The 18,373-nt window shown below is 41.3% G+C and overlaps 1 long non-coding RNA gene across 1 annotated transcript in view; it reads right to left on the bottom strand.

Moving 5' to 3' along the window:
- The window catches only part of LOC139751716 (uncharacterized), a 31,621-nt gene extending 13,696 nt beyond the window's left edge, over positions 1-17,925 (bottom strand). Inside the window, exon 1 of the long non-coding RNA XR_011713405.1 lies at positions 17,803-17,925. This is a non-coding gene — a long non-coding RNA (uncharacterized lncRNA). The remainder of the gene's footprint in view (positions 1-17,802) is intronic.
- Between the last annotated feature and the right edge of the window lie 448 nt (positions 17,926-18,373).

Here is an 18,373-nt window from a genome sequence, read left to right as displayed (position 1 = left end):
TGTGATAGAATGTAAGAAAGTAAATTCTAGATTGATATGGGTAAAACTGAAAGTGGATGGAGAGAGATGGGTATTTATTGGTGCATATGCACCTGGGCATGAGAAGAAAGATCATGAGAGGCAAGTGTTTTGTGAGCAGCTGTGAGTGTGTTAGTGGTTTTGATGCACGAGACCGGGTTATAGTGATGGGTGATTTGAATGCAAAGGTGAGTAATGTGGCAGTTGAGGGAATAATTGGTATACATGGGGTGTTCAGTGTTGTAAATGGAAATGGTGAAGAGCTTGTAGATTTATGTGCTGAAAAAGGACTGGTGATTGGGAATACCTGGTTAAAAAAGCGAGATATACATAAGTATACGCATGTAAGTAGGAGAGATGGCCAGAGAGCGTTATTGGATTACGTGTTAATTGACAGGCGCGCGAAAGAGAGACTTTTGGATGTTCATGTGCTGAGAGGTGCAACTGGAGGGATGTCTGATCATTATCTTGTGGAGGCTAAGGTGAAGATTTGTATGGGTTTTCAGAAAAGAAGAATGAATGTTGGGGTGAAGAGGGTGGTGAGAGTAAGTGAGCTTGGGAAGGAGACTTGTGTGAGGAAGTACCAGGAGAGACTGAGTACAGAATGGAAAAAGGTGAGAACAATGGAAGTAAGGGGAGTGGGGGAGGAATGGGATGTATTTAGGGAATCAGTGATGGATTGCGCAAAAGATGCTTGTAGCATGAGAAGAGTGGGAGGTGGGTTCATCAGAAAGGGTAGTGAGTGGTGGGATGAAGAAGTAAGATTATTAGTGAAAGAGAAGAGAGAGGCATTTGGATGATTTTTGCAGGGAAAAAATGCAATTGAGTGGGAGATGTATAAAAGAAAGAGACAGGAGGTCAAGAGAAAGGTGCAAGAGGTGAAAAAGAGGGCAAATGAGAGTTGGGGTGAGAGAGTATCGTTAAATTTTAGGGAGAATAAAAAGATGTTCTGGAAGGAGGTAAATAAAGTGCGTAAGACAAGGGAGCAAATGGGAACTTCAGTGAAGGGCGCAAATGGGGAGGTGATAACAAGTAGTGGGGATGTGAGAAGGAGATGGAGTGAGTATTTTGAAGGTTTGTTGAATGTGTTTGATGATAGAGTGGCAGATATAGGGTGCCTTGGTGGAGGTGGTGTGCAAAGTGAGAGGGTTAGGGAAAATGATTTGGTAAACAGAGAAGAGGTAGTAAAAGCTTTGCGGATGATGAAAGCCGGCAAGGCAGCAGGTTTGGATGGTATTGCAGTGGAATTTATTAAAAAAGGGGGTGACTGTATTATTGACTGGTTGGTAAGGTTATTTAATGTATGTATGACTCATGGTGAGGTGCCTGAGGATTGGCGGAATGCGTGCATAGTGCCATTGTACAAAGGCAAAGGGGATAAGAGTGAGTGCTCAAATTACAGAGGTATAAGTTTGTTGAGTATTCCTGGTAAATCATATGGGAGGGTATTGATTGAGAGGGTGAAGGCATGTACAGAGCATCAGATTGGGGAAGAGCAGTGCGGTTTCAGAAGTGGTAGAGGATGTGTGGATCAGGTGTTTGCTTTGAAGAATGTATGTGAGAAATACTTAGAAAAGCAAATGGATTTGTATGTAGCATTTATGGATCTGGAGAAGGCATATGATAGAGTTGATAGAGATGCTCTGTGGAAGGTATTAAGAATATATGGTGTGGGAGGCAAGTTGTTAGAAGCAGTGAAAAGTTTTTATCGAGGATGTAAGGCATGTGTACGTGTAGGAAGAGAGGAAAGTGATTGGTTCTCAGTGAATGTAGGTTTGCAGCAGGGGTGTGTGATGTCTCCATGGTTGTTTAATTTGTTTATGGATGGGGTTGTTAGGGAGGTAAATGCAAGAGTCCTGGAAAGAGGGGCAAGTATGAAGTCTGTTGGGGATGAGAGAGCTTGGGAAGTGAGTCAGTTGTTGTTCGCTGATGATACAGCGCTGGTGGCTGATTCATGTGAGAAACTGCAGAAGCTGGTGACTGAGTTTGGTAAAGTGTGTGGAAGAAGAAAGTTAAGAGTAAATGTGAATAAGAGCAAGGTTATTAGGTACAGTAGGGTTGAGGGTCAAGTCAATTGGGAGGTGAGTTTGAATGGAGAAAAACTGGAGGAAGTGAAGTGTTTTAGATATCTGGGAGTGGATCTGTCAGCGGATGGAACCATGGAAGCGGAAGTGGATCATAGGGTGGGGGAGGGGGCGAAAATCCTGGGAGCCTTGAAAAATGTGTGGAAGTCGAGAACATTATCTCGGAAAGCAAAAATGGGTATGTTTGAAGGAATAGTGGTTCCAACAATGTTGTATGGTTGCGAGGCGTGGGCTATGGATAGAGTTGTGCGCAGGAGGATGGATGTGCTGGAAATGAGATGTTTGAGGACAATGTGTGGTGTGAGGTGGTTTGATCGAGTAAGTAACGTAAGGGTAAGAGAGATGTGTGGAAATAAAAAGAGCGTGGTTGAGAGAGCAGAAGAGGGTGTTTTGAAATGGTTTGGCCACATGGAGAGAATGAGTGAGGAAAGATTGACCAAGAGGATATATGTGTCGGAGGTGGAGGGAACGAGGAGAAGAGGGAGACCAAATTGGAGGTGGAAAGATGGAGTGAAAAAGATTTTGTGTGATCGGGGCCTGAACATGCAGGAGGGTGTAAGGAGGGCAAGGAATAGAGTGAATTGGAGCGATGTGGTATACAGGGGTTGACGTGCTGTCAGTGGAGTGAATCAAGGCATGTGAAGCGTCTGGGGTAAACCATGGAAAGCTGTGTAGGTATGTATATTTGCGTGTGTGGACATGTGTATGTACATGTGTATGGGGGGGGTTGGGCCATTTCTTTCGTCTGTTTCCTTGCGCTACCTCGCAAAGCGGGAGACAGCGACAAAGTATAAAAAAAAAAAAAAAAAAAAAAAAAAGTTTGTTGAGTATTCCTGGTAAATTACATGGGAGGGCATTGATTGAGAGGGTGAAGGCATGTACAGAGCATCAGATTGGGGAAGAGCAGTGTGGTTTCAGAAGTGGTAGAGGATGTGTGGATCAGGTGTTTGCTTTGAAGAATGTATGTGAGAAATACTTAGAAAAGCAAATGGATTCGTATGTAGCATTTATGGATCTGGAGAAGGCATATGATAGAGTTGATAGAGATGCTCTGTGGAAGGTATTAAGAATATATGGTGTGGGAGGCAAGTTGTTAGAAGCAGTGAAAAGTTTTTATCGAGGATATATGGCATGTGTACGTGTAGGAAGAGAGGAAAGTGATTGGTTCTCAGTGAATGTAGGTTTGCGGCAGGGGTGTGTGATGTCTCCATGGTTGTTTAATTTGTTTATGGATGGGGTTGTTAGGGAGGTAAATGCAAGAGTTTTGGAAAGAGGGGCAAGTATGAAGTCTGTTGGGGATGAGAGAGCTTGGGAAGTGAGTCAGTTGTTGTTCGCTGATGATACAGCGCTGGTGGCTGATTCATGTGAGAAACTGCAGAAGCTGGTGACTTAGTTTGGTAAAGTGTGTGAAAGAAGAAAGTTAAGAGTAAATGTGAATAAGAGCAAGGTTATTAGGTACAGTAGGGTTGAGGGTCAAGTCAATTGGGAGGTAAGTTTGAATGGAGAAAAACTGGAGGAAGTGAAGTGTTTTAGATATCTGGGAGTGGATCTGGCAGCGGATGGAACCATGGAAGCGGAAGTGGATCATAGGGTGGGGGAGGGGGCGAAAATCCTGGGAGCCTTGAAGAATGTGTGGAAGTCAAAAACATTATCTCGGAAAGCAAAAATGGGTATGTTTGAAGGAATAGTGGTTCCAACAATGTTGTATGGTTGCGAGGCGTGGGCTATGGATAGAGTTGTGCGCAGGAGGATGGATGTGCTGGAAATGAGATGTTTGAGGACAATGTGTGGTGTGAGGTGGTTTGATCGAGTAAGTAACATAAGGGTAAGAGAGATGTGTGGAAATAAAAAGAGCGTGGTTGAGAGAGCGGAAGAGGGTGTTTTGAAATGGTTTGGGCACATGGAGAGAATGAGTGAGGAAAGATTGACCTAGAGGATATATGTGTCGGAGGTGGAGGGAATGAGGAGAAGTGGGAGACCAAATTGGAGGTGGAAAGATGGAGTGAAAAAGATTTTGTGTGATCGGGGCCTGAACATGCAGAGGGTGAAAGGAGGGCAAGGAATAGAGTGAATTGGAGCGATGTGGTATACCGGGGTTGACGTGCTGTCAGTGGATTGAATCAGGGCATGTGAAGCGTCTGGGGTAAACCATGGAAAGCTTTGTAGGTATGTATATTTGCGTGTGTGGACGTATGTATATACATGTGTATGGGGGTGGGTTGGGCCATTTCTTTTCGTCTGTTTCCTTGCGCTACCTCGCAAACTCGGGAGACAGCGACAAAAAAAAAAATATGTAAGTAGGAGAGATGGCCAGAAAGCGTTGTTGGATTACGTGTTAATTAATAGACGCACGATAGAGAGTCTTTTGGATGTTAATGTGCTGAGAGGTGCAACTGGAGGGATGTCTGATCATTATCTTGTGAAGGCGAAAGTGAAGATTTGTAGAGGTTTTCAGAAAACAAGAGAGAATGCTGGGATGAAGAGAGTGATGAGAGTAAATGAGCTTGGGAAGGAGACTTGTGTGAGGAAGTACCAGGAGAGACTGAGTACAGAATGGAAAAAGGTGAGAACAAAGGACGTAAGGGGAGTGGGGGGAGAATGGAATGCATTTCGGGAAGCAGTGATGGCTTGCGCAAAAGATGCTTGTGGCATGAGGAGCGTGGGAGGTTTGCAGATTAGAAAGGGTAGCGAGTGGTGGGATGAAGAAGTAAGATTATCAGTGAAAGAGACGAGAGAGGCATTTGGATGATTTTTGCAGGGTAATAATGCAAAAGACTGAGAGATGTATACAAGAAAGAGACAGGAGGTCAAGAGAAAGATGCAAGATGTGAAAAAGAGAGCAAATGAGAGTTGGGGTGAGAGAGTATCATTAAATTTTAGGGAGAATAAAAAGATGTTCTGGAAGGAGGTAAATAAAGTGCGTAAGACAGGGGAACAAATGGGAACATCAGTGAAGGGGGCAAATTGGGAGGTGATAACAAGTAGTGGTGATGTGAGAAGGAGATGGAGTGAGTATTTTGAAGGTTTGTTGAATGTGTTTGATGATAGAGTGGCAGATACAGGCTGTTTTGGTCGAGGTGGTGGGCAAAGTGAGAGGGTTAGAAAGAATGATTTGGTTAACAGAGAAGAGGTAGTAATAGCTTTGTGGAAGATGAAAGCCGGCAAGGCAGCAGGTTTGAATGGTTTTGCAGTGGAATTTATTAAAAAAGGGGGTGACTGTATTGTTGACTGGTTGGTAAGGTTATTTAATGTATGTATGACTCATGGTGAGGTGCCTGAGGATTGGCGGAATGCTTGCATAGTGCCATTGTACAAAGGCAAACGGGATAAGAGTGAGTGCTCAAATTACAGAGGTATAAGTTTGTTGAGTATTCCTGGTAAATTATATGGGAGGGTATTGATTGAGAGGGTGAAGGCATATACAAAGCATCAGATTGGGTAAGAGCAGCGTGGTTTCAGAAGTGGTAGAGGATGTGTGGATATGGTGTTGGCTTTGAAGAATGTATGTGAGAAATACTTAGAAAAGCAAATGGATCTGTATGTAGCATTTATGGATCTGGCGAAGGCATATGATAGAGTTGATAGAGATGCTCTGTGGAAGGTATTAAGAATATATGGTGTGGGAGGCAAGTTGTTAGAAGCAGTGAAAAGTTTTTATCGAGGATGTGAGGCATGTGTACGTGTAGGAAGTGAGGAAAGTGATTGGTTCTCAGTGAATGTTGGTTTGCGGCAGAGGTGCGTGATGTCTCCAGGGTTGTTTAATTTGTTTATGGATGGGGTTGTTAGGGAGGTGAATGCAAGAGTTTTGGAAAGAGGGGCAAGTATGTGGTCTGTTGTGAATGAGAAAGCTTGGGAAGTGAGTCAGTTGTTGTTTGCTGATGATACAGTGCTGGTGGCTGATTCGGGTGAGAAACTGCAGAAGCTTGTGACTGAATTTGGTAAACTGTGTGAAAGAAGAATCCTGAGAGTAAATGTGAATAAGAGCAAGGTTATTAGGTACAGTAGGGTTGTGGGACAAGTCAACTGGGAGGTAAGTTTGAATGGAGAAAAACTGGAGGAAGTGAAGTGTTTTAGATATCTGGGAGTGGATTTGGCAGCGGATGGAACCATGGAAGCAGAAGTGAATCATAGAGTGGGGGAGGGGGTGAAAGTTCTGGGAATGTTGAAGAATGTGTGGAAGTTGAGAACGTTATCTTGGAAAGCAAAAACGGGGATGTTTGAAGGAATAGTGGTTCCAACAATGATATATGGTTGCAAGGCGTGGGCTATAGATAGAGTTGTGTGGAGGAGGGTGGATGTGCTGGAAATGAGATGTTTGAGGACAATATGTGGTGTGAGATGGTTTGATCGAATAAGTAATGAAATGGTAAGAGAGATGTGTGGTAATAAAAAGAGTGTGGTTGAGGGAGCAGAAGAGGGTGTTTTGAAATGGTTTGGTCACATGGAGAGAATGAGTGAGGAAAGATTGACAAAGAGGATGTATATATGTGTCTGAGGTGGAGAGAATGAGGAGAAGTGGGAGACCAAATTGGAGTTGGAAAGATGGAGTGAAAAAGATTTTGAGTGATCGGGGCCTGAACATGCAGGAGGGTGAAAGGCGTGCAAGGAATAGAGTGAATTGGAACAAAGTGGGATACTGGGGTTGACGTGCTGTCAATGGATTGAACCAGGGCATGTGAAGCGTCTGGGGTAAACCATGGAAAGTTCTGTGGGGTCTGGATGTGGAGAGGGAGCTGTGGTTTCGGTGCATTATACATGACAGCTAGAGACTGTGAACGAATGGGGCCTTTGTTGTCTTTTCCTAGCACTACCTTGCGCAGAAGCGGGGGGAGGGGTTGTTATTTCATGGGTGGCGGGGTGGTGATAGGAATGAATAACGGCAGACAGTATGAATTATGTACATGTATATATATGTATATGTCTGTGTGTGTATACGTTGAGATGTATATTTATGTATATGTGCATGTGTGGACGTATATGTATATACATGTGTATGTGGGTGGGTGGGCCATTCTTTCGTCTGTTTCCTTACGCTACTTCACTAACGTGGGAGACAGCAACAAATTATGATAAATAAAATATGAATAACCTGAGGTGTACAGGGGTTTTGTTTTATGGACAATCTGAGAGCCTTGCTGCCTTCAAGAAAACACTTCACTGAGATTGCCTTCTGCCAGTGACCTATAAGGATAATGCCCTAAGCAGCTACGATCGCCGCACTGGAGAACCCCATTACACTTGTATACCCATTGCACATCACCTTCTTTAGTCAGCTATCCTTTTCCCATTATGCCAATAAATGGCTAGTGTGAAGTCAATAATAACCTTGCACCCAATCAAATCTAGCTTTTTCATGACATCCATAACCATTCATCCATTATATCTACACATTCTTCCATAATATATTCTCACTAAACACAACACTAAATTATATCAGACTAAAGGTGATATGATAATATATCCCAATGACCATCCAGACTAACTTTGTAATTCCATTCCCTTTACATACATTCCTTCCACCCATCCCCACCAATTTCCTCTTTCTCTCTTCTCCCATATACCATATACAACCATATAAACACCCCTCTCAATTCATTCCATTCACCTCCACCATATTAAATCCCTTCTCTTAATTACTATAAAACACATCAAATACACTTACTCATACTCTCACTATCATCCCCTCTAAAATTCTCCAAATTAATTCATACACCCATATAAACATCCATTCCATAAAAAAACCCCCCACCCCCCCCCAAACCCAAAAATACAAAAAACTTACAACAAAAATATTTTTTTATTTATATAATATATAATATAAAATTAAGGGATGTGATGAAAATGTTGAGACAGATGGTTGATGGAGAGTGCTCAGAGTAAATGGAAATGGAATTTATCTTGTAGATGTCTGTGCAGAGAGGGGTGTATTCCTTGGAAACATCTTTTTTCAGCATACGTTGATCCACAGATATACATGAATGAGAAACGATGGAAGAGAAGATGAAATTGGAAAGACAGATGGTTAATGGAGAGTGCTTAGAGTAAATGGGAATGGAATCTATCTTGTGGATGTTTGTGCAGAGAAGGTTTTATTCCTTGCAAACACCTTTTGTCAGCATTAGTTGATCCACAGACATACATGGATGAGAAATGATGGAAGAGAAGAACAGAAGGGTTTGACTATGTGGCATTGGATGAAAGAATGAGAAAGACTGTGCTAGATATTAGAGTTGTGAGAGGGTGTCTTTGAGATTCTGACCATTTTGCAGTTCTTATGATATGAGGATCAGGGAGAAGTATTAGTGCAGTGTAAGGAAGAATGGAGAGATGGAAGTGTTAGCAAGAGAGAGAAAATAAATCAGAGAGAATGCAAAGAATGAAACAAGGGGGACAGAAAGTTTAGATGAAAGTGCAGTAACTGTAGGGATGAAGTCATTAGTGAATATGTTTAAAATGTTTATAGAAAGACTTTTAACATTAAAGGTTGTAGAATCAATAAGTGAATACAAGGTTGTGAGTTACAGGAATAAATGATAGATGAATGAGATAAGAAATGTTGTGGGAGAGAAAAAATGGCACATAGAAGATGACTCAAAAGTTCAGCAGAGGATGAAGAAAGAATATATGTTAGTGGAATGTTAGAAAGCTGGAAGAGGAAAACAAAGAAAGAGTATATCAAGATTTTGGAAGAAAGTTGAGTGAAAAGTTTTGGGAAAATAAGAAACTGTGCAGGAAGGAGGTGAAAAAGGAAAAAGGTGGAAGTAAAAGTAGAAATGTAAATATGAGAAGAAAGAGGAGTTGCTGAAAAAAGGAGGAAAAGAAAGGAAGATAGAAAGAGTATCTTGAAGAACTAACGAAAGAGGAAGAAGGTGAGGCAGCAGTTGTTACTTGCACAAGTATGGATGATGGAAGGAAAAGGATACAAGTGCAGTGGTCTACTGCAAGAAGGGAGGTAAAAAGGGCAATACTGAGGATGAAGCTAGGAAAGGCATTAGCGATGGATGGGATTATTGCTGAGTATCTTGAAGAACTAATGAAAGAGGGAGAAGGTGAGGCAGCAGTTGTTACTTGCACAAGTATGGATTATGGAAGGAAAAGGATACAAGTGCAGTGGCCTACTGCAAGAAGGGAGGTAAAAAGGGCAATACTGAGGATGAAGCTAGGAAAGGCATTAGCGATGGATGGGATTATTGCTGAATTGCTAAAGTATGGATGGGAAAGTGTGATAGACTGGATGCATTTGATATCTAATCTACAATGGAAACAGAAGCTTGTGCCTGTGGATTGGGTAAAAGCTGTTACTGTGCCTTTATTTAAAGGAAAAGATGTTAAGAATGTATGCAGAAATTATAGGGAAGTAAGTCTGTTAAGTATGCAGGAAAAGGGTATGCAAGAGTATTGATAGAAGTGACTAATTGCAGAATAAAAGAGGTGCAAGGGGGGGGGTTTAAGAAATGTAGGGGATGTGTGGATCAGATTTTTGCAGATAGAGTGAAGTGGAAAGGTATCAGCAAAAGGTAAAAAACTGTATGCAGCTTTTGTGGACATGGAGAAAGCATGTGAGAGTCAAGTGGAATGCTTTATGAAGTGTGTTGAGGATATATGAGATAGGGGGTCGAATGTTGGATAATATGAAAGCCTTCTATGGAGAAGCAAATGGATGCTTAAGAGTGGATGGAGGATTTAGCAAATGTTTTGGTAAATGTGGATGTGAAGCAGGGCTATGTGATGTCACCATGGCTTTATAACATATATACAGATGAAGTGATTAGAGATGAAAGCAAAAGCAGGGAAAGAGGGTGGAGAGACAGAGTGTGGTAATAAGGTATGGTGGCTAGTGGCAAGCCTGTTTTTGGATGATACTGTGTTGTTAGCCAAGAGTAAAGTGAGTTGCAAAAGATTGTAAGTGTGTTTCATGATGTGTGTATGTATAAATGATTGAAGGTAAATATGAGGTAAAGTAATGGTGTCTAAAAGAAAACAGAGTGAAAGTACAGATTTTGTAAGCTCTAAAGAGTGTGCAAAGTGAGAGGGTTAGGGAGAATGATTTCTTAAACAGAGGAGAGGTAGTGAAAGCTCTGCGGAAGATGAAAGCCGGCGGGTTTGGATGGTATTGCAGTGGAATCTATTAAAAAGGGGGTGACTGTGTTGTTGGACTGGTTGGTAAGGTTATTTAATGTATGTATGACTCATGGTGAGGTGCCTGAGGATTGGCGGAATGCTTGCATAGTGCCATTGTACAAAGGTAAAGGGGGTAAAAGTGAGTGTTCAAATTACAGAGTATAAGTTTGTTGAGTATTCGGGGGAAATTATATGGGAGGGTATTGATTAAGAAGGTGAAGGCATGTACAAAGCATCAGATTGGGTAAGAGCAGCGTGGTTTCAGAAGTGGTAGAGGATGTGTGGATATGGTGTTGGCTCTGAAGAATGTATGTGAGAAATACTTAGAAAAGCAAATGGATCTGTATGTAGCATTTATGGATCTGGCGAAGGCATATGATAGAGTTGATAGAGATGCTCTGTGGAAGGTATTAAGAATATATGGTGTGGGAGGCAAGTTGTTAGAAGCAGTGAAAAGTTTTTATCGAGGATGTGAGGCATGTGTACGTGTAGGAAGTGAGGAAAGTGATTGGTTCTCAGTGAATGTTGGTTTGCGGCAGAGGTGCGTGATGTCTCCAGGGTTGTTTAATTTGTTTATGGATGGGGTTGTTAGGGAGGTGAATGCAAGAGTTTTGGAAAGAGGGGCAAGTATGTGGTCTGTTGTGAATGAGAAAGCTTGGGAAGTGAGTCAGTTGTTGTTTGCTGATGATACAGTGCTGGTGGCTGATTCGGGTGAGAAACTGCAGAAGCTTGTGACTGAATTTGGTAAACTGTGTGAAAGAAGAATCCTGAGAGTAAATGTGAATAAGAGCAAGGTTATTAGGTACAGTAGGGTTGTGGGACAAGTCAACTGGGAGGTAAGTTTGAATGGAGAAAAACTGGAGGAAGTGAAGTGTTTTAGATATCTGGGAGTGGATTTGGCAGCGGATGGAACCATGGAAGCAGAAGTGAATCATAGAGTGGGGGAGGGGGTGAAAGTTCTGGGAATGTTGAAGAATGTGTGGAAGTTGAGAACGTTATCTTGGAAAGCAAAAACGGGGATGTTTGAAGGAATAGTGGTTCCAACAATGATATATGGTTGCAAGGCGTGGGCTATAGATAGAGTTGTGTGGAGGAGGGTGGATGTGCTGGAAATGAGATGTTTGAGGACAATATGTGGTGTGAGATGGTTTGATCGAATAAGTAATGAAATGGTAAGAGAGATGTGTGGTAATAAAAAGAGTGTGGTTGAGGGAGCAGAAGAGGGTGTTTTGAAATGGTTTGGTCACATGGAGAGAATGAGTGAGGAAAGATTGACAAAGAGGATGTATATATGTGTCTGAGGTGGAGAGAATGAGGAGAAGTGGGAGACCAAATTGGAGTTGGAAAGATGGAGTGAAAAAGATTTTGAGTGATCGGGGCCTGAACATGCAGGAGGGTGAAAGGCGTGCAAGGAATAGAGTGAATTGGAACAAAGTGGGATACTGGGGTTGACGTGCTGTCAATGGATTGAACCAGGGCATGTGAAGCGTCTGGGGTAAACCATGGAAAGTTCTGTGGGGTCTGGATGTGGAGAGGGAGCTGTGGTTTCGGTGCATTATACATGACAGCTAGAGACTGTGAACGAATGGGGCCTTTGTTGTCTTTTCCTAGCACTACCTTGCGCAGAAGCGGGGGGAGGGGTTGTTATTTCATGGGTGGCGGGGTGGTGATAGGAATGAATAACGGCAGACAGTATGAATTATGTACATGAGTATATATGTATATGTCTGTGTGTGTATACGTTGAGATGTATATTTATGTATATGTGCATGTGTGGACGTATATGTATATACATGTGTATGTGGGTGGGTGGGCCATTCTTTCGTCTGTTTCCTTACGCTACTTCACTAACGTGGGAGACAGCAACAAATTATGATAAATAAAATATGAATAACCTGAGGTGTACAGAGGTTTTAGTTTTATGGACAATCTGAGAGCCTTGCTGCCTTCAAGAAACACTTCACTGAGATTGCCTTCTGCCAGTGACCTATCAAGGATAATGCACTAGCAGCTACGAAGCAGCACTGGAGTTCACCAGGTATACAGGGAAGTAAAAGGGATATGCAACTGAGGGTGATGGCTTTGAATGTTAACTGGATGCCTAGATATGCGACTGAGGGTGATGGCTCTGAATGTTAACTGGACACCTAGATATGCGACTGAGGGTGATGGCTCTGAATGTTAAATGGATGCCTGCTGAGAGTAAAAGGAGGAAGTTTGTGGAGAAATTTAAAATTCATAGTTTGGATGTGCTGAAGATTGGGGTGTATTAGTGAAAATGGAAATTAAAGCAAGTTGTGGGAGGGCATGGAAAGAGGACTAGTATGGACAGGAATAAATGAAAATCATCTGGGAAGAGGGAGAGAGAGAGAAATGTGTAACTGTGCTATCAGTGCTATCACCAAGAGCTTGGATGGAATGGATCAAGAATAATGTGGTTGAAAGGAGAGACTGGTACGTGATTATATGCATTTGAATATGAAGACTGTATGAGATAGGGATGAAAAGAAGCATTTCTGGAGGAATTTGGATGACTGTATAAATGTGTCTATGAATGTGAATGTGGGATGTGATGAAAATGTTGAGACAGATGGTTGATGGAGAGTGCTCAGAGTAAATGGAAATGGAATTTATCTTGTAGATGTCTGTGCAGAGAGGGGTGTATTCCTTGGAAACATCTTTTTTCAGCATACGTTGATCCACAGATATACATGAATGAGAAACGATGGAAGAGAAGATGAAATTGGAAAGACAGATGGTTAATGGAGAGTGCTTAGAGTAAATGGGAATGGAATCTATCTTGTGGATGTTTGTGCAGAGAAGGTTTTATTCCTTGCAAACACCTTTTGTCAGCATTAGTTGATCCACAGACATACATGGATGAGAAATGATGGAAGAGAAGAACAGAAGGGTTTGACTATGTGGCATTGGATGAAAGAATGAGAAAGACTGTGCTAGATATTAGAGTTGTGAGAGGGTGTCTTTGAGATTCTGACCATTTTGCAGTTCTTATGATATGAGGATCAGGGAGAAGTATTAGTGCAGTGTAAGGAAGAATGGAGAGATGGAAGTGTTAGCAAGAGAGAGAAAATAAATCAGAGAGAATGCAAAGAATGAAACAAGGGGGACAGAAAGTTTAGATGAAAGTGCAGTAACTGTAGGGATGAAGTCATTAGTGAATATGTTTAAAATGTTTATAGAAAGACTTTTAACATTAAAGGTTGTAGAATCAATAAGTGAATACAAGGTTGTGAGTTACAGGAATAAATGATAGATGAATGAGATAAGAAATGTTGTGGGAGAGAAAAAATGGCACATAGAAGATGACTCAAAAGTTCAGCAGAGGATGAAGAAAGAATATATGTTAGTGGAATGTTAGAAAGCTGGAAGAGGAAAACAAAGAAAGAGTATATCAAGATTTTGGAAGAAAGTTGAGTGAAAAGTTTTGGGAAAATAAGAAACTGTGCAGGAAGGAGGTGAAAAAGGAAAAAGGTGGAAGTAAAAGTAGAAATGTAAATATGAGAAGAAAGAGGAGTTGCTGAAAAAAGGAGGAAAAGAAAGGAAGATAGAAAGAGTATCTTGAAGAACTAACGAAAGAGGAAGAAGGTGAGGCAGCAGTTGTTACTTGCACAAGTATGGATGATGGAAGGAAAAGGATACAAGTGCAGTGGTCTACTGCAAGAAGGGAGGTAAAAAGGGCAATACTGAGGATGAAGCTAGGAAAGGCATTAGCGATGGATGGGATTATTGCTGAGTATCTTGAAGAACTAATGAAAGAGGGAGAAGGTGAGGCAGCAGTTGTTACTTGCACAAGTATGGATTATGGAAGGAAAAGGATACAAGTGCAGTGGCCTACTGCAAGAAGGGAGGTAAAAAGGGCAATACTGAGGATGAAGCTAGGAAAGGCATTAGCGATGGATGGGATTATTGCTGAATTGCTAAAGTATGGATGGGAAAGTGTGATAGACTGGATGCATTTGATATCTAATCTACAATGGAAACAGAAGCTTGTGCCTGTGGATTGGGTAAAAGCTGTTACTGTGCCTTTATTTAAAGGAAAAGATGTTAAGAATGTATGCAGAAATTATAGGGAAGTAAGTCTGTTAAGTATGCCAGGAAAAGGGTATGCAAGAGTATTGATAGAAGTGACTAATTGCAGAATAAAAGAGGTGCAAGGGGGGGGGTTTAAGAAATGTAGGGGATGTGTGGATCAGATTTTTGCAGATAGAGTGAAAGTGGAAAGGTATCCAGCAAAAGGTAAAAAACTGTATGCAGCTTTTGTGGACATGGAGAAAGCATGTGAGAGTCAAGTGGAATGCTTTATGAAGTGTGTTGAGGATATATGAGATAGGGGGTCGAATGTTGGATAATATGAAAGCCTTCTATGGAGAAGCAAATGGATGCTTAAGAGTGGATGGAGGATTTAGCAAATGTTTTGGTAAATGTGGATGTGAAGCAGGGCTATGTGATGTCACCATGGCTTTATAACATATATACAGATGAAGTGATTAGAGATGAAAGCAAAAGCAGGGAAAGAGGGTGGAGAGACAGAGTGTGGTAATAAGGTATGGTGGCTAGTGGCAAGCCTGTTTTTGGATGATACTGTGTTGTTAGCCAAGAGTAAAGTGGAGTTGCAAAAGATTGTAAGTGTGTTTCATGATGTGTGTATGTATAAATGATTGAAGGTAAATATGAGGTAAAGTAATGGTGTCTAAAAGAAAACAGAGTGAAAGTACAGCTTTTGTAAAGCTCTAAAGAGTGTGCAAAGTGAGAGGGTTAGGGAGAATGATTTCTTAAACAGAGGAGAGGTAGTGAAAGCTCTGCGGAAGATGAAAGCCGGCGGGTTTGGATGGTATTGCAGTGGAATCTATTAAAAAGGGGGTGACTGTGTTGTTGACTGGTTGGTGAGGATATCTAATGTATGTATGGCTCATGGTGAAAAGCCTGAGGATTGGCAGGATGCATGCATAGTGCCATTGTACAAAGGTAAAGGGGGTAAAAGTGAGTGTTCAAATTACAGAAGTATAAGTTTGTTGAGTATTCCGGGGAAATTATATGGGAGGGTATTGATTAAGAAGGTGAAGGCATGTACAGAGCATAAGATTGGGGAAGAGCAGTGTGGTTTCAGAAGTGGTAGAGGATGTGTGGATCAGGTGTTTGCTTTGAAGAATGTATGAGAAATACTTAGAAAAACAAATGGATTTGTATGTAGCATTTATGGATCTGGAGAAGGCATATAATAAAGTTGATAGGGATGCTCTGTGGAAGGTATTAAGAATATATGGTGTGGGAGGCAGGTTGCTAGAAGCAGTGAAAAGTTTTAATCGAGGATGTAAGGCATGTGTGCGAGTAGGAAGAGAGGAAAAAATTGGTTCTCAGTGAATGTTGGTTTGCGGCAGGGGTGTGTGATGGCTCTATGGTTGTTCAATTTGTTTATGGATGGGGTTGTTAGAGAGGTGAATGCAAGAGTTTTGGAAAGAGGGGCAAGTATGCAGTCTCTTGTGATTGAGAGGGCTTGGGAAGTGAGTCAGTTGTTGTTCGCTGATGATACAGCGATGGTGGCTGATTCGGGTGAGAAACTGCAGAAGCTGGTGACTGAGTTTGGTAAAGTTTGTGAAAGAAGGAAGCTGAGAGTAAATGTAAATAAGAGCAAGGTTATTAGGTACAGTAGGGTTGAGGGACAAGTCAATTGGGAGGTAAGTTTGAATGGAGAAAAACTGGAGGAAGTGAAGTGTTTTAGATATCTGGGAGTGGATTTGGCAGCGCATAAAACCATGGAAGCGGAAGTGAGTCACAGGGTGGGGGAGGGGGCAAAAGTTCTGGGAGCATTGAAAAATGTGTGGAAGTCGAGAACATAATCTCAGAGAGCAAAAATGGGTATGTTTGAAGGATTAGTGGTTCCAACAACGTTATATGGTTGTGAGGCGTGGGCTATAGATAGGGTTGTGTGGAGGAGAGTGGATGTGTTGGAAATGAGATGTTTGAGGACAATATGTGGTGTGAGGTGGTTTGATCGAGTAAGTAATGAAAGGGTAAAAAAGACATGTGGTAATAAAAAGAGTGTGACTGAGAGAGCAGAAGAGGGTGTATTGATATGGTTTGGTCACATGGAGAGAATGAGTGAGGAAAGACTGGCAAAGAGGATATATGTGTCAGAGGTGGAAGGAATGAGAAGTGGGAGACCAAATTGGAGGTGGAAGGATGGAGTGATAAAGATTCTGAGCGATCAGGGCCTGAACATGCAGGAGGGTGAAAGGCGTGCAAGGAATAGAGTGAATTGGAACAATGTGGTATATCAGGGTCGACGTGCTGTCAATGGATTGAACCAGGGCATCTGAAGCATCTGGGGTAAACCTTGGAAAGTTTAGAAGGGCCTTAATGTGGAAAAGGAGCTGTGGTTTTGGTGCATTATACATGACAGCTAGAGACTGAGAGTGAATGAATGTGGCCTTTGCTGTCTTTTCCGAGCGCTACCTTGTGCACGTTTGGGGGGTGGGGGTTTTCATTTCATGTGTGGTGGGGTGGTGATGGGAATAAAAAGAGGCAGCAAGTATGAATTATGTACATGTATATATATGTATATGTCTGTGTATGTATATATATGTATACGTTGAAATGTATAGGTATGTATATGTGCGTGTGTGGACATGTATGTATATACATGTGTATGAGGGTGGGTTGGGCCATTCTTTTGTCTGTTTCCTTGCACTACCGCGCTAATGCAGAAGACAGCGACAAAGTATAATAAATAAATATAAATTGTGGAGTGGTAGAGTGGGTGAAACATAATACTCTGAGGTGGTTTGCATACATGGAAAGAATGCAAGATGATGAGTTTACAAGGAGAATGTACAACAGAACAATTAAAGAGGATGGTGTAACTTGGAGAAATAGGGTGGAACAATTGTAGGAGAGAACTCATGGAAGAAAGCATGGAATGGTGCATGCAAGGAGGCATGGAAGGAGAGGAATAAGTGGAGACTTCTGCTATCACCACCCCCTTTAATGGGAATTCCCAAAGGGAATGAGCATCAGAGATATAGATAGATGTTTTGTAAATTACAGTAATCAGAAAGTTTGAAGAAGACTTCTCACTAGTGCTGTGTGATGTATAACAACCAACAGAGTTTGAAAAGAACTTCCCACAAGCCAAACTGTGTTCAGTGTGTGGACATTATAAATACACTAAAGAAAGTTCACTAAAGGTATGCCCCCACAAAAAATTAAGCACTTGCATTAGCTAATGTCCTAATTCACAGAAATCTGTACAGTATGCTATCTGTCTAGGCCAACTATGTACATGAATTCAAATTTTCCATCATGCAACACACCTGAGCTAAAGCACTTACGGAGGAAAATGTTTTCCTAATCTGCAAATTCATGCAAACAAATACCTTAAAATCTAGTCAGGTTATCACTTCCACATGGGGTAATTATGGAGCAACTATGAAGTTTCTACTGTATACTGTTCTTTGCTATTGAGCCAATAAGAATGTCTCAAGACACAGAGATACAAGGGTAATGACATAACAACCACAATACACTATATGTAGTAGTGGGACATAAATATGAAACTTACTTGCCATCTGTTTTGAAGTGTGAGCCAACAATGAAACCTTGTGCCTTGAGAAATTTATGGACGTTGTCTATAGTTATTCCTGAGCCTATCAATACTGGAAGGTCAACATTATTCACAACATCTGAAACAAGATGAGTGCAATATAATTAATTTGACAGCCAATGTATTAATAATGAAAAGCCAAAAGGAAACAATTCTAAGATTTGTTGACAATTAGATTTAAGGTTAAGACCAAGAGGTAAAGTGAGATTCTAAAGTGAATTATCCATATACAATATACTTATTCCTATTGAACAGCAGGGCACTTGACATTCAACTTCTATATTTCTAAATATATTCATTACTTACCACCTACATGGTGGTAATAATACAACTTTTCTGTTACTTTTGAATATCAATCTATCATTCCATTTGGAAATTTTTTTCATTTCTTTATTTCCTGTACACTCCATGATAGAATTTCCAAATCATGCCTGCTGTTTAAGGATTAAATCAGCAATTACTGTATGAACTCTACCTATGAGTGAAAAAAGTCACCATGCATGGAACATTACTAGTCTTTAAGTAAAAG

The sequence above is a fragment of the Panulirus ornatus genome, chromosome 12, assembly GCF_036320965.1.
Source record: "Panulirus ornatus isolate Po-2019 chromosome 12, ASM3632096v1, whole genome shotgun sequence".
Classification (NCBI taxonomy): Eukaryota; Metazoa; Arthropoda; class Malacostraca; order Decapoda; family Palinuridae; genus Panulirus; species Panulirus ornatus.
The sequence above is the reverse complement of the archived record's forward strand: the minus strand, read 5'-3'. Positions and strand labels throughout refer to the sequence as shown.